General features: G+C 38.9%; 1 long non-coding RNA gene across 2 annotated transcripts; it reads right to left on the minus strand.

Annotated features, from left to right (window-relative positions):
* Positions 1 to 1,744: 1,744 nt before the first annotated feature.
* LOC139688036 (uncharacterized) lies at positions 1,745 to 9,077 on the minus strand. 2 transcript variants are annotated; one of them, XR_011700718.1, is made up of 4 exons: positions 8,954 to 9,077; positions 7,393 to 7,519; positions 5,154 to 5,190; positions 1,745 to 2,084 (listed from the first exon to the last, which is right to left on the minus strand). It is a non-coding gene; the product is annotated as an uncharacterized lncRNA (long non-coding RNA). The 2 variants fall into 2 exon arrangements; XR_011700719.1 differs by lacking the exon at positions 5,154 to 5,190.
* Positions 9,078 to 11,032: the final 1,955 nt, after the last annotated feature.

The following is an 11,032-nucleotide window of genomic DNA, read 5'->3' on the forward strand; positions in this document are numbered from 1 at the left end:
TCTAATATCTAACCCACTAATGTTTAAATACATCATGAAGTTCCAGCACATTCTATAATAATGGGCTGGAAGTAATAGGAAGGGTGTATCATATTTTTATTAACTGTGCCCCAAGTTTGAACAAATCCCATTAAGCCAAATACCAAATTCACAATGTATTTTGTATGGGCATGTAAAAATTGAGTTTCGAAATTACACTTTGGCATGTATCTCTAGTGGGAAAAGAATGTATTACGATGTGCAGGTATTTGAGGAGGTTCCAACTAGTGAAGGCATATGCCACCTGTTGGCTAGATACTCAACCAATCTTTAATTAATTTTTTGTTCACTAATTTTTAACAAATTGTCACCAGAGATTTTTACGGTAGATTCAGGACGCCGCAGGAGATCAGGAAAATAATTAAATATTGAATATTATTGTGAGGAGGGCTGCCATTTTTCCCGGCGCCCAGCCGCCCGGCTGGAAAAAATGGCAGCCCTCCTCACAATAATATTCAATATTTAATTATTTTCCTGATCTCCTGCGGCGTCCTGAACCTACCGTCAAAATCTCTGGCGACAAATTTTTGCATATTAGCGAATCGAAAATATTTTGCAAAAAAAAAAATTTCGGCTGCAAAAGTAAATCGAGGTAATACGCTTTATAGTCTCTCCTCCACAATCTGCCTCCTATCCCCCAGGCTACCGGGTTACTTAATAATTTAGGCTTCAAAACTACTACTTGTTTTGCAAAACTACGGACTTAGCCGATTTTTTTCTCGAAATCAACTCGACCTCAGCAAGCCTCTCTCATCTGACGAATCCAAGGTATAGCCTGCCTCGACGCCTCTCTCGCCTGGCGAGGGGCTCTGGACTTAGAATATTTTTCGCTGGGTGGACTCGGGACTTCAACATATTTTCTCGGGGAGGCTTGGGCCTCACGGCACTCCGAGACGGCTCGTGAGCGGTTGGCCGTCGATGGAGCTACTCTTTTTTGAAGCGTGAGCTGGTTTTTGGAAAACATTCGATACCATGCTTTTTCGCATGTGATAGACCAAATAACTCTAGTTATTGGACTTCATTCAATTGGGTGCATGACGTAAATTTTGACCCGGTGCGAGCAAGTGTAGCTCATATGTTTATTTTAATTACAATTAACACCTTGAAAACCACAGAACAATTGTTCAGAGTGCACACAATGTTGCTATGCAGGGTAGGATAAAATTACTTGAGAATATTGATATTTTAGGCTACCAACTTAAGGATTAAGGCATCTTTTCATATTTTACATATAGTAAAGCTGCTACTTAACTATTCATGCTAATAATTGAAATAATGCCTCTTTCACGGCTTTTTCGCTTTTAAACAATCGATTTGATAATTTGTTTTGAATAGATACTTGCAGGAAATGCCAACCATCCATTCAAGAAACTGTCTACTTATAATTATGTTTTAATTCGTAACGAATTGAATAATCCACATTGCCGAATGGAGTGTAAGGCAGAGGTTGTAAATATATTCACACCCATCATTTTTTGGAGATTATTAGAATATATTCATTAACAGTTTACTGTACTATAGGTAATAATTAAATCAACAGTTTTATAAAGGTTTAACCTCAGAAATTTTTTTTTATTTTTTAGATGAATTCCTGTAATTCTCTCTAATTTTTGAAGCAGCATTTTTAAGGCAAAATTAGTCATTCAAAGGTTACACAAAGAGAAAGGTTCAAAAATTAAACAACATTCATTATTGTCTAGTCCATCTTTATTACTCAAATGCATTTGTTGAGATACATCAGTATTAGAAATTGCATCAGTATTCCAAGTATCCTTTTTTAACCAAAACATTTTACTGAAACACCCTCATAGCCACTGTCCATAAAGTTAGCTGTGGAGGAATTGCAGTCTATTAAGAGGCCTCATTTACGGCTGACACCCACATGAAGTGCACTTCTTTAGATGCTGACCGCACTGTCCAACTTGGCACCAGCAACAAAATATACACCTTCGTTCCTAATTTCCTTTGGTGAAAAAGCTTGCTGGTCAACCTCTATTCCCATGGATGCTCCTCTTCTCACCTAGCATATGTATCCAATGGAAGACCTGAGGGAATATAATTGAAATATGATTATGAAATTGAAGTTTATGTGGTTTTTATAAACTATTTATAGGATGTTTTGAGCAACAATATAAATACTTGTATGTTATTATTATTATTATTACTTTTTATTTGCCCAGAGATCACAATACAAAAATACCAGGTGGGTGAAGTATGTACATGATATAAGGCACGTCAATGAGGAGCAAAGACACAGGCTCAGTTAAGATACATAAAAGAATAGATGCTCATAGTTACATAAGTGTTTGGTACAAACCCATGAACATCGGCTGTAACATGCACATACAATATCAAATTCAGAAAAATCATTGATCACAAACATGAATCAGACCATTACCATTGCTAGAAACTAAAAGTATGAACTTACTGGTCGGGAATATTGTTGAGATATTCATCAACCGAGTAAAACATATTGCGTTGTAGATATCTTTTTAGTTTATGCCTGAATACGGCAGTTCCCTGTGTATCCTTGATACTTTTGGGTAGTTTGTTAAATAATCTGATGCCCATTTCATTGGGTCCTAATTTCAATGCTTTAGTTCTTATATTCCCATAATGGAAGTCATTCCTGCCTCTGGTGTAATAATGATGATAGGCAGAGTTAAGAGAATAGTTGCCGATGTTATTTTTTATATATAGAATTAAAAACAATGTAGATGCATGGGAGTGGTAGCAAATTTAATTCATGGAAAATAGGCCTTGATGGAGCATTGTAAGGTTTCCTGGCGATGATTCTAATAGCTTTCTTTTGCATTTTAAAGATGGTTTGAGAAATAGCAGCTGATCCCCATAATATTATACTGTAGGTTATATTTGAGTAAATTTCCCCATAGTACAAATTGAGTAGTACAGTTTTACTTGTAGTTTCATACAGGTGTCTTAATAAGTAGCAAGTTGAACTGAGCTTGTGTTGGAGGGCTTTTACATGAGTATCCCAAGAAATATTTGCACATAGAGAAATACCTAGAAATTTGCATTCTGTCACACGCTCAATTGATAGGTCATTGATTTTTACCAGCAGATCATCTGATATGTTCTTATTGTGTGTAAAGTTTACTATTTTACTTTTATTTACATTTAAGTCTAGAAGGTTGTCTGTACACCACTTGTTTATAGCAAGTGTGACAGACTTAGCTTTTTCCACAAGGCTGGGATATGTTTGTGTTGATATTATTATATTAGTGTCGTCAGCGTACAACACTGGTATTATTCCATCATTATTTGGTAAGCAGTTAGGTAGGTCATTGATGTAAATCAGAAAGAGGAGTGGCCCAAGGGTTGAGCCTTGTGGAACACCTTTGTTAACTTGGTATGCTTCGGATGAATATTTTGACCCATCAACTGATAACACTACTTTTTGAGTGCGATTATGAATAAAGGACTTCAACCAGTTTAAAGGACTTCCTCTAATTCCTATTCTATTGAGTTTAATTAGTAGTCTATTGTGGTTTACATTATCAAAAGCCTTTGACAAGTCAAAAAACATTCCAAGTTCAAAAGGGCTGAAGGAATATTTACTCATTTACAATTGAAAGATTTTAAAATTTAAAAAAATGGAACCTTTCACTTCAATTCATCCATGACAAATAATTGCAAATTATTTGATTAACAACTGCTACTACTACTACACTCTACTTCAAAATTTTATTCATTTGTCTACCAATAGGTAGAGCACCTTTAAATGAATGTATCTGCGATTAACATTTGTTGAGAAAGGCTTGCTGAAATGAATAACTTCAGATCATCACTCATAAATACCATGTAGGAAATTGGAATCTAAAATGCATTAATATCTTTGCGCTTGTTGATCAAATACATTTTTTTAAAGCATTCATATTTAGAATATTTCAAATTATAATTAAATACTGTCTTATGATTGTGGAAATTATAAGATTAAGTTAAAATAACAATTAAATCTTTCTTTCATAAAAAGGGAGCACCAGCAAGGAAATACACACCTTCTTTCCTTATTTCCTTCAGTGAGCAATCTTGCTGATCAACCTTGATTCCCATTGATGCTCCTTCTCACCTAACATAAGCATCCAATGGAAGACCCGAGGGAAAACAAAACAATGAATATTTTAAGTCAGTAGTTTTTTGAAAACTACTTTCAGGATGTTTTAAGCAAAAATATAAATACATGAGTGTTCCAAAGGGCAAAAGAAATATTTACTGGTTTAAGATTTAAAGATTGGTTCCCCTTTAAAAATAAAAAATGGAAACTTTCACTTTAAGTAGTAGTAGTAGTTTTTAGGGGAGGCGACCGACAGCTAAGGGCATTTGCACCATTGGGGATGGACAGGAAAGGATGAAGGGTGGAGGGAAACCCAGCGTCTGCATTAGCCTGCTCTTTACGAAAGGCGCCAAGGGGTCCGCAGCTTAACGTCCCATCCAACGGATGGCATACTCACTCAAAGTGCCCTCCACAAAGCACCTCAAGTAGGAATCGAGATACCTCTGAAAAATATTCAACACCGCCGGGATTTGAACCCGCGCTTTGAACCCAGGAATGAACCTGAAAAATATTCAACACCGCGGGATTTGAACACGGGATTTGAATCCTCAGGGTGGGAAGCCAGTACCTTAGCCCCCGCACCATCTCGATCCCCCACTTTCACTTTAAATCCATGCATATAATCACATTGAAAAATCGGAGATATTAAGCTTCAATTAAAATGGAAATGAATTTCATAAAATTGGTATTTTAGTAAAAAAGATGCAATTCATCCATGACAATTTATGGGGAATTTTTTGATAAACAACTGCTGCTACTTTACTATTTCAACATTTTATTCATTTGTTTAAAACTAACGGGTAGAACACCTTTAAATGAATATCTCTTACAATTACTTTGAGCAAAGGTTTCCACAGCACTAAACTGCTTGTCTTTGCATTTCCGGGTCCTCAATCTGCCTTTGTTGTCTTTGGGTAACAACAGTTTTTAGATAGAGCTGGTAGTCAAATACTGAACTCTGATTGGATAGTATTTTTCACGTACTGTTTAATAAATATCCATCAACAATTGGCCTTCGCAAGAAAGCTTCAAAAAATACCTTTGACCTGAAGACGCAGGCAGGATGGCCAGGGAAACTGTCGTCACCAAAAGACAACCAACACGGATGGAGAACCCAGAAATACAAAGACAAGCATTGCAATTATTTTTTATTCAAAAATTTATTCAATGAAAATAACACTTCATTAGAAGGAATTTTCAGAGTCAATTTGAAAACAATTTATCACTCATTTTCATTGAGTTTGGTATTATGACAAATTATTACATCCATTACGATCGTGGTTTTATATGAAATTGCTGATTTATGTTAACTTATGTGGATGTTATAATTTCTAGTTGAATATGAGTGAATATTGCTATTTGCATGAAAGATATGGATATTATTTATGATTAAAACAGACATGGCAGATATATTTGACAGAAGGAATGGCAAGGAAATTTAAATTTTTTGAATAAGGGTCTATATGGTTGAACATAACTTTGCACAACATACATACAGGTCAGAATTCCATATGATTCCCCTGGAGAAAAAATAGAATTATACACGAGTTTTAATATCTCTAGAGTGTTATGCGGGAACCAAATAGTGTACATCGAAGCGTGCAGTTCAGAACACATTATTAACGTCAATATTCCAGGCACAAGTTGTTAAAACTTATGCACCCAAAACCTTGGTATTGAATGTATAAAAAATGATTCCTTGTTGAGATTCAAATCTATTCCTCTTGTATTAATACACAATTAAATGCAAGGACTTATGTCTTTTTGCAAAACTAGTACCTAAGTATGCTGAGACTTTGATAGTTTCACCTGAAATGAAAGTGTTAAAAATTGACATAGTTGTGTAACATTAGTGATTTATTTTATTTCTCTATTGACATTTTGTCAAAATACATTTTATAAGAAGGAACAAGGCAAAAAATGACCAATTAATAATTAAACCATCTTGTTAAATGTGATTCTTAATGAAATAATTTGTCAAAACAAAGAAAAGATGAAAGAATGATGAGAGCAACTTTATCTAGACACTCATTATTTGGAAAAATTTAAATTTTCATTAGCTTTCAAAATGATTTCTTCATCTCCTAGAGAAATTGATCAAGTTCTTGACATAACATTTACAGTGGGCAAAAATACTTTGTTAAATTAAGATAAGGAATTAAACCTAATTTGATTTCACTTAATATAATTTAACATTTCAAAATACATTACATACAAAGTAAGCAGTGGATGTGGTAGTCCAATGGGTAGTGGGTTGGTTTACTGCCCTTGGGGCCTGGATTTGATTCAGAGTAATGCCTCTGGAGACCCTCTGCCCTTTATCCATGCTGTGGGATTTAACAGGTAAGAGATCTTCCTGGGAAACCACAAAGTGGCACAAGAAAAGGAACTGTCCCCCAATATTATCATGTTGATGAGTGAATGTCACAAAATTCAGCTTATTGCTAGGCAAGGTATATCAAAGTCAACCTACAAGTTCATTAATGCAGATGGATAAAATGAAAAAAACGTCCCAGTCAGTCAGCAGGAGATTAGTATGTACTAAGATTTCACCCAAATCCATAATACTTGAGTCAAATTTGAAAATCATTTGAAAATCAAACTAACCAAATGATTAAACAGGATTAACCACTGATCAGCACAAAGATTGATTTTTATAACCGTATGATTACAAATTTGGCTTGAATAATAAATAATAAAACTTACTCTTAAATAATGTACTAGTTCATCGGGAATTAAAAGTTTAAAGTTGGTATTAGAAAGACACTAAATTCCAACCACTTCTCAACCTTGCCAATAAAGAATACCTGACACCACACACTACAATAAATCCCTCTTACACATTCATTCTACTTCCCATCATTCCACCCAACAATCCTATCATATCCCTACAGCTACCTGTCTTGACTAACGTTCTCCCCTTTAATACACTGAATATCAGGCTTTATTCCATGGAAATTTATTTTTGAATTAAAGGAGAATGCAAAGCATTTCCCACAAAACTTTTATTTGCTACATCTAATTTCAACACAGCCGTCATATTAAGGTACCCAAGGATTATGGCTTTTTATTGAAACTAGCTGTTGCTAATGTAAAGTTTTGTGGGAAATAAACAAGTGTTCTTTTATTCACGGCACTATTACAGTGCCAACGTTTACAACATTTCTACTTGCTCGGACAAAAAATTAATAATCAGTCATCGCACTTATAATACTTGAGAAATGAGTGGAAATATTTTGCAAATTGGAGCCAGAGCAACCTTAATTATAAGATTTTACCCATATTTTCTCCTTTCGGCATCGGGCGGGCATTTTTTCAGGTGATACTCCTGTGATAGGCCTAAGATGAAATGACGAGGGAAGCTTGACAGGTTTCAGCCTAGTAGTGACCTCATCTGAAGCATATCTGCAAAGAAAGCAATTTTAAAATAGTATTTTTTTAAGACTGTCAACATTAAAGCCGAGGTGGTTAATTTCACCAAGCTCGAACACGCTGGGACGGTTGCTTTCTTATCCTTATAAGGTCTCCTGGGAAATATATTCCAGTCGCTCGCAAACCCGACGATAGATTTGGGCGCACAGCCTCGGTGCTTGGATGGCGAGCGCGATACTAATTAGGGTGCCACCGTCACACACGAAGGAATGAACTACAAAATTCAGATTGAATTTTTATCCATTTAACGCGCGATCGAATCAGCAGTCCTTCCCCGTTTCGAATCACATGCCAAGCGAGGGGTAGACAAGAAGGTAATCAGATTATAAATTGTGGATCGTCTACAGTGACAAAGAATTGTACGTCGCAAATTGAAATTTCAATGCTCGTGGACACGAGTTGAAAGCTACCGCGCCCATGATTGCAGTAGTAGTAGTTTTAAGGGGAGGCGACCGACAGCTAAGGTCATTTGCGCCATAGGGGATGGACAGGAAAGGATGAAGGGTGGAGAGAAACCCGGCGTCGGCATTAGCCTGCTCTTTACGAAAGGCGCCAAGGGGTCCGCAGTTTAACGTCCCATCCGACGGACGGCGTACTCACTCAAAGTGCCCTCCACAAAGCACCTCAAGTAGGGATCGAGATACCTCTGAAAAATATTCAACACCGCCGGGATTTGAACCCGCGCCCTCAGGGTGGGAAGCCAGTACGTTAGCCCCCGCACCATCTCGATCCCCCCATGATTGCAACCTCAGTACTGCCGAGGATCGACAATATTTGTATTTCTAGGGGAGGTGGCCGAAAGTCGAGGTCATTGGGCGCAATTCGGGTGGATGAGAAAGGAGGAAGGGTGGAGAGAAACCTGACGTCGGCGGTAGCCCACTCTTAACGAAAGGCGCCAAGGGGTCCGCAGTTTAAAGTCCCCATAGACGGGCGGTGTACTCACTCAAAGTGCTCTCCACAAAGCACCTTCATCGTAGGGATTGAGGCACAACTGGAAAATACCTTCCGCCTCTAGGATTCAAACTAGGACCGTCAGGGTGGGAAGCCAGTATGTTATCCACAGCACTATTCCGATTCCCAGTGATGACAATTACGGGGTCATCATTAATACATCCCCAGGACAATAACCAACGACAATTGAGCTAAGCTAATGATCGGATTTACCGCGTACTTCAACCCTTTGCTCAGTGTATGTGTAAACGGATGCCAGCAAGTACATTTCAAAATAATTTTTGTAGTCTTGCTACATACGTACCAGCATGCAACCGTCAATTTTGGAGAGTCCTCCCACTGATCTAGATAATCGAAACCTGACAATTAAAAACTTGATACACTGAACACATTAATGAAGAAGCCTAATCTACCACTGTATGTTTACACGTGGGCTTTTATGAAATCGCCACTTACCAAAGGTATAAAGCTGTCCGTGATTTCGACCGCTTAGTCTTCTCCAAAGTACCTCGACGATATGCCCTCGCGGGTTATACGAACTCCGGGATAGCGATTAGTTCATCCGCTTGGATCGGCTTGCTCGTCCCGGCTCTCAAAGTGAACTGGCGAGACCATATGCCCGTCGGCAAGTAAGGGGAGGACTTTGGGGGGAAGGCGGGGTAGGCTAGGGGGGTTTATTCGCTAGGGGGGAGACTTCGCACAAGAGAGAGTGGGATCGAATTGGGACGGTTGAAAATGAGGCAGAGGGAATTGTTAGCCCATTTCAATTCCGAAAGTGCGTATTTCGCGTATCTTCGCAGGGCTTGACGCTGGAGCGAACTGGAGTCCTTCAGTTAACTGCTCCCTACCTCGCCGAAAGCATGAGTGCCGAGTGTCCGCACAACTGCCTCCAAGACTACCAGCCAACAACGCAATTGCGTGCCCCTCCAGAAATTCGCGCGCGTCATTAAACAATCCATCGTGTGACCATTCAGTGAATCCAGACCTGGTTCTCATTGTTAGTCCATGAGTATACAATTGCATGCCGTAACACACATGTAAGTAAATGAGCCCAATGGTGATGCTAATGCCTTACGACCCGGAAAATAATACGCAAGTTCCAATTAAAGTGGCGAAAAATTGCCGGTAAGGAAAATTTCATCAGGAACTCGGTAAAATTAATGTGTTGGCAACTACTATCCCTCAGTGGGTATTGTCAGCTTCCTTATTTTTTTTGAGTTTTTTACTTAAGGGCATAGCAACTTGTATATTACAGGGAGGGTGGGTTGGATGGAGGGTCAGAGGGGATGGGGAGGGAGGGTAGAGGCACAGATGAAGCAGCCTTGCCAATCCCGCCTCGGAAGTTGATGAGTCAACCGCGTCACATCCCACGGCCTGTGCAGTGCACTGGGATATCCTCTGGTAGCATTCAATTCCTCTTTCGCGGTGACTCTATCATCTCTTTAGTTGGTCTCAATCCCCCTACCCTCATGCGGGTAGGGGGACAGAGAATCCTCCCGCAGTATCCCTGCCTGTCGTAAGAGAAGACTAAAAAGGCGGCGAGACATAACCCAAAAACTAACCCCCAGTAAGGAAGGGATAATTCCAAACAGTCTAATGGATTTACTGTCCGCGTACGGCCATACCATCCGGCCTGCGATCCACATGGGTGTTTGCCGCGCCTGGAGACCAGCGGAAGCAGAGGGAAGGAGATCCCGGAGGGTGAGCGCTCTGGTTCCCAACCCGGTTTTGGAAATCCGGTATGGAGCAGGGAGCAAGATTCTCCTTCCGCCCTGGATTTCGTAGAAATGGGTGTCCGGGGCCTATCCACTTCCAGTCAATTGACATTCGTCACGTTAATATATTTTGAAAGAAGATTGGAAGTGGGACCTCTGTTTTCCGAAACTGTTTCACTTGATCCTCCAAAGTCATTGCTTCAAAAACCGTGGATAACGTTTTGACCCTATTAACTTGCTGTCTCGAACAGTGCAGGGGAAAAACGAATGCTTGAATTGATCCATTCGGCAGCCTATCTCTCTTATTTCGTTACAATTGTCTGTCGATGTAATGATTTACTATACTCGGCTTATAATATGCTCATTTTCTACTTACAATTCACGTATTCTACGCATATCTGTCCTCTTTGCGAGGTAAAAGTTAAAATTTCGCTTCCCCTCCAAAGCTTTCGGAAGAAATTATGAAAATTTGCTTCATCAAACGTTTCATCATATTTTTGCAAATGCTTCTGCAGAATGGTGTCAGTGGTCAAAGTTAAGTTTGGGTCTCATCCTCGTAAAATGATTTTCAACGTCAGAGTTTAGCCGACATTCCAGTCGGCTTCTTCAGGTAAAGATCAATCCCTTCTTTTTTACCTAACATAGAATCAAGTCATACGGTTTTCTAGAAAGAGTAAGGTCAGGTTATATATCAAAATAGGAGTGTAGTTGGAGCAGTTTGCGTATCTCGGAAGTGTTCTGGACCAATACGGTCAAAGTATTAGGGAGGTGCGGAGAATAGTTGCGTCAATCAAAGAAGCTTTCACAATGAGGAGGGAGT

Source organism: Hetaerina americana, unplaced genomic scaffold (genome assembly GCF_022747635.1).
Source record: "Hetaerina americana unplaced genomic scaffold, ioHetAmer1.1.p SCAF_2, whole genome shotgun sequence".
NCBI lineage: Eukaryota > Metazoa > Arthropoda > Insecta > Odonata > Calopterygidae > Hetaerina > Hetaerina americana.